Source organism: Amia ocellicauda, chromosome 16, assembly GCF_036373705.1.
Source record: "Amia ocellicauda isolate fAmiCal2 chromosome 16, fAmiCal2.hap1, whole genome shotgun sequence".
Classification (NCBI taxonomy): Eukaryota; Metazoa; Chordata; class Actinopteri; order Amiiformes; family Amiidae; genus Amia; species Amia ocellicauda.
Window position 1 is genome coordinate 25,415,175 of NC_089865.1, and position 6,049 is coordinate 25,421,223.

A 6,049-nucleotide genomic window follows, 5' to 3' on the forward strand; every position below is an offset into this window, starting at 1 on the left:
TCAATAGCTCAGGTACTCCACAAATCTGGCCTCTATGGAAGGTTGGCATTTCTGAAAAAGCCTATGTTAAATCACACTTGGAATTTGCAAAAAGATGTGCCAAAACATCCTGTGATCCAATGAATCAAACCACGCTGAATATTACATGGCAGACAAAAATAAGTGCATGCCTTATACAGGGAAGTGCCAACACTGCACCGAGAATAACAGCATCTGGCTTATAAAGAGCATTCCTGCTGCAGTGTATTAACTCTATTATGAGCCAACAACTGTAACTTTGTTTGTTTCACCTGAGCAGTTTTTAGCTGAACCGATCTGAGGATCAGCATTTACATTTCACTCTGCCAAGAGATTTAATAAGCAATGAATAATAATTTCAGAATAAATGTAGTTTTGAAACATTGAATGGACAAGGTGTCTTTCCTGAAGAAGAGAAAACTACAGACTAAGCGTTGTGGAATATATGCAAACACTCACATACTACTCTTTTAACAGTACTGTTTTAATTGTGCTCTGGCACTTTCAGCTTTCACTGTCATTGTCTATTGGTTATTACCATAATAGGACATACTGTGATATCTTCGTGATCTTTGTTTTGCTGCAATGCTGTGATAATGATTTAGGAATGCTATTGTCAGAGTGGGTCAAATGCAACAAACTTTCATAGTGCAGTGCTGCCTACTAATTAATATGGTACTCTCGAGATCTCCTCCAACTGGCTACTCAATTGCAACAACAAAAACAGTGCAGAACAAAGCTGCATTGTACAGTACTGAGAATTCAGTGTTGTTTGACTGGCACGCCAAATTGTAATTTAGAGATATCTTGAAATACAATGTAATATACAGATGGGTGACAAATTAAAGGAAAAAAAAACATAAAATCTCTCAGTAAGGTGTTGGGCCACCACGAGCCGCCAGAACAGCTTCAATGCGCCTTGGCATAGATTCTATGAGTCTCTGGAACTCTACTGGGGGGATGGAACACCATTCTTCCAAAAGATATTCCCTCATTTGGTGTTTTGATGATGGTGGTGGAGAGCGCTGGTCCAAAATCTCCCATAGGTGTTCAATTGGGTTGAGATCTGGTGACTGAGAAGGCCATAGCCCTCATGCCCTGTGGAAGAGACCACTCCCATCAGGACAGAAATGTTTCACCATAGGACAAAGGTGATCACTCAGAATAACTTTGTAATGATTTGTAATGACCCTTCCCTCAAAGGGAACACATGGACACAAACCATGCCTGGAAAATGCCCCCCACATCATAACAGAGCCTCCAGACTCCTTTACTGTAGGGGTCAAGAAGTCAGACCTGTACTGTTCTCTTGGTGTCACCACACATGCACTCGCCCACCTGTCGAGAATATGGTGAAGGATGACCCAACTGACCACATCACTTTTTTCCACATCTCTGTAGACCAGTGCCTATGGTGCCCCAATAATGACCCCTCTTTCAATGTCACTTAGATCCTTTGCTCTTGCCATCTTGACCCAAAATCGAGGTCAACTGGGCCTTCTCAGCATTTTTATACATGCCACAGGACATGATAGGATGTTAATTGCTTAATTGTATCATGCAGTACACTTGTTTGGAGTCATCTGCATTCGAGATCTGGGGAATTTGGAGGCCAAGTCAACACCTTGAACTCGTTGTTGTGTTCCTCAAACCATTCCTGAACCATTTTTGCTTGGTGGCAGGGTGCATTATCCTGCTGAAAGAGGCCAATGCCATCAGGGAATAGCGTGTCCATGAAAGGGTGTATATGGTCTGCAACAATGCTTAGGTTGGTGGTACATGTCAAAGTAACATCCACATGAATGCAGGACCCAAGGTTTCCCAGCAGAACATTGCCCAAAGCATCAGACTGCCTCCGCCGGCTTGCCTTCTTCCCATAGTGCATCCTGGTGCCATGTGTTCTCCAGGTAAGCGACGCACCCGGCCATCCACGTGATGTAAAAGAAAACGTGATTCATCAGACCAGGCCACCTACTTCCATTCCTTCATGGTCCAGTTCTGATGTGCACATTGTAGGCGCTTTTGGCAGTGGACAGGGGTCAGCATGGGCACCCTCACTGGTCTGTGGCTACGCAGCCCCATAAGCAACAAACTGCGATGCACTGTGTGTTCTGACACCTTTCTATCAGAACCAGCATTCACTTTTTCAGCAATTTGAGCTACAGTAGCTCGTCTGTTGGATTGGACCACACAGGCCAGCCTTCGCTCCCCATGTCGCCGGTTCACCACTTTTTCTTCCTTGGACCACTTTGGATAGGTACTGACCACTGCAGACCCGGAACACCCCACAAGAGCTGCAGTTTTGGAGATGCTCTGACCCAGTCGTCTAGCCATCACAATTTGACTCTTGTCAAAGTCGTTCGGATCCTTACGCTTGCCCATTTTTACTGCTTCTAACACATCAACTTTGAGGACAAAATGTTCACTTGCTGACTAATATATCCCACCCACTGACAGGTGCCATGATAACGAGATTATCAGTGTTATTCACTTCCCCTGTCAGTGGTCATAATGTTATGGCTGATCGGTGTAGTTCCCTGCTTTAGTATCCTCCAGAGGGCAACATAACTTACCTTGGGTTGAGTAGTGCAATGATATAATAAGATATGTTTTTTCTAATTAAATAACTCTTGTAAGATGTTTGACATGTAGAGCTCAATTCAATAGAATAGATCAGACACAAACACAAGTTAAAAAGATACAAACAGCTCTTTATTATAAAATATACATTGACTATGCTAAATTAAACACAATATGCTGGTCGCTACAGTAATTAAAAACATTTTTAGTATGGACCTGGGGACTAATTTCAACAGCCAAGTTCCTTCCAGTTCATACTTAGCTAGCGTAGTAGTTTAGTATCGAGCAGTGTACAAACAACTGTAACTGTAACTGTTTTAAAAGGTAAAATTAAGATTACACCATCTAGTCTATGAGGAGAAGTTTTCCATTCAGCCACTACTGACTGCACTGTCTGATGTGTTGGGTCTAGACTCCAACCCCAGGAAATGTCCACATGTACCCCCAAGATCTGATGCCTGTATCAGGGCTTCATCATGAGGCTTGGTGGGAAAAAAATCAACAACAAGAAACACCTAACTCCCACTGCTACACATGTAGAACTGTAGATCCTATTAACACTTCACACTGTTAAAACTAGCACATTTTGCATTTCTATAATAAGAGCTGGACTGATTCATTCACAGGGCTCCCTACACTCTCAGAAGATGAAGCCGTATTCTGCAGGATAACGACACTTAATTTGTTGCCAATTACAGAGAGGGAAAACAGTCCAGCCTATACAAGCATGTGTTTATCTAATTGAAAAAGCCTGTAATACCTGCATAATATTCAAGGGGGGAATTAATTAAAAAGAGAGCCCTCCCCACAGAGTAGGTCTTCAGGGTTTTCAGTTATTCAGTGATTTGTTTGCTAATTTGTTTTACTTTGCATGTAAAATGCTGTCGTGGTTGTTGTTTTCCATTGTGATTTGAGCTGAAAGTCTGTTTGAAAAAAAATCAAATGCACTGTTATTGTTACTGAGGAAATAGCAGCAGGCTGCTTCATTTTGAGATTATTCTATTCAAACCTTTATGCTGAGTTGTACTTAAGCAGCTGGAATTCATATGGTTGTATTTCAGCCTGAAGCCCCAATTACAATAAGGAAGCTAATAATCTGATTTATTCATTCTGTGGGCTTTCTGAAAGCTATTTACCTCCACCTAATAATAATGTGGAATTGCTGTCTTCTTTTCATGTAGATGTCTTTGACAGTTAATCTCCTTTATTTAAAATAAATGACAGATTTCCTACTGAGAAGCTCAAAATGTTCTTATATCCCATCTTATTTATTACATTTTCTTTCAGCAGATGCCTTTACTACTCAAACAAATCACATTTCTGGGACCATATTGCAGGAAGAGAAGAACATATAATATGCAACTTCAGTTCTAGTAAGAGTAAAAGCTCTGTTTAGAGGCAGTTAAAGGGTAGTTTGAGTTTGAGCAGAAAATATGGCAATAGTTACATCAGTGCTATATTAAATGGTGTGAAAACTGGCTCAACTGGGAACAGGAGAGACCTAATAATATTAGATTTATGTAGGGTCAACACACCAGATTAAAATTGATTTCTTTGCTTCAATTTCAGTGTGAAGTCTTATTGTATAAAAACAAGAATGTGAGATGAAATACAGTTTGTTGGGGAGACATAAATTAACAAAAGTGAAAATTTCATGGGGGAGAAAACCTTTGCTTGATTTAAGTGGAATACTCTCAAACCAAAGCTGACGTCCTTTCATCCTAAAAAGAAAAAGTTTAATTTCAGCCCATTACATGAAACCTGCAAAACATATACCTCATCTACAAGCAAAACAAAACTACACAAAAGAACAACAGAAATGTTTCACAAAAACCCACAAGATCTCCTACAGTTCTGCGGTCTAAAGTGTCCTGCTGTGATACAGTCTACTGTTCGATCTTTCCTGCTTGTGTTTTCTCAACCAAGCTTTATTTTATTATCTGTGCTTGGTAACGTTTCTTGTCTAGCAAGACTACACAATCCTTGTCTAGGAAGACTTTAAATCACCAGCCCCTTCAGAACTGGGAAAACTGGTTAATACAAAGAGTTGAATTATGTAAAAGTGGAATGAAAATCTGAAGACACTGTGGCTGTCTTGTAATGATCATCTCTACTAGCTTTAATCTTATCTCAACAATAAAAAAGAGCACACCTCCCCCTCTTGAAGTAAAGCCACTTCTGCCTTCCAGCTTCATTTAGTTGTGTATGCCTTTAGTATATTTTTTATTAGGATAGGGTTTTAGGTTATTTTATTTGCCCATTTTTTTATTAAAGATGATTTTATCAGAGTTTTAGGTTTTAAGATAATTTCCCACCTTTTTCCAGGGGGTTGTAACTGCGGACTTCATGCCATGCATATTTATTGCGATTTCTGTATAGAATGTAAAGGAAAATACTCCTCCCTCAGCTCTGCCTCCTGTGGCGCCACCTCCCGTGGTTCCGCCGCCGCCTTCTGGAACTCCGCCTCCTGATGCTTCCACAGCTCCGACCTCCTGATGCTTCCACTGCTCTGCCTCCAGTGGCGTTGTCTCCCGTTGCCTCCCCCGGCGCCGCCCCTTTTGTCTGCGCCTCCCTCGGCTCTGCTTCCTGTGGCGTCGCCTCCTAGACCTCCTGACCCTGCTCCCGTCCTGGGGCCTCCTTCCCGGCCACCAGACCCCGCTCCCGTCCTGGGCCCGCCTCCTGGACCTCCTGACCCTATCCTAATCCTGTGGCCGCCTCCCCGGCCACCGGACCTCGCTCCCATCTTGTGGCCGCCTCCCTGGCCACCAGACCTCGCTCCCGTCTTGTGGTCGCCTCCTAGACCTCCCGACCCATTCCCGATCCTGTGGCCCTCTCCCAGACCTCCAGACCCAGTCCTGTCATGTGGCCATCCCCCTCGTGTCCGGCCCGTTTCGACTATGCCGATTGTGGAGAGGGGGGTACTGTCATGGTTTTCAGCCATCACCCTCTCTCTTTCCACTAGAGGCCGCTGTCTCCCTGTCTTTCCTTTCCCCCTCATTGTTCTTTTCTCACCTGTCAATCACCTTATTAACATTCCAGTCTCCCTTGTGCACTTCTTCACTCTTCCTCTGTTTCCATTGGCTCTGCACCTTTCTTCCCAGTTCCTGCTCCCTGTCTTAAACCCCTCACTGCCCTCACTCGGGGTGAAGTCTCGTCAAGCACCGCTTACGACGCTGAGCCCTGTTGCCTTTCCTCCGAGCCTTGTTTCCTCCGACCATCACCACGTCTTCGCCCAGCCCTTGTTTGCTCTATTTGCCCGATCCCCCGACCCCCGCCTGTGACCTCGACCACAACTCTGCCTTGCCTTTCTTGCCCAGATCTGCCGGTACCCGACCCACGCCTTCCCGACGATCCCGCTATCCAGCACTGCATCTGGGTCCTCTGTTCCCGAGCCCCTGAGGCACACGTGACAATTCTAAAGATGCTGCAATTGCATGGATGATTTCTCATA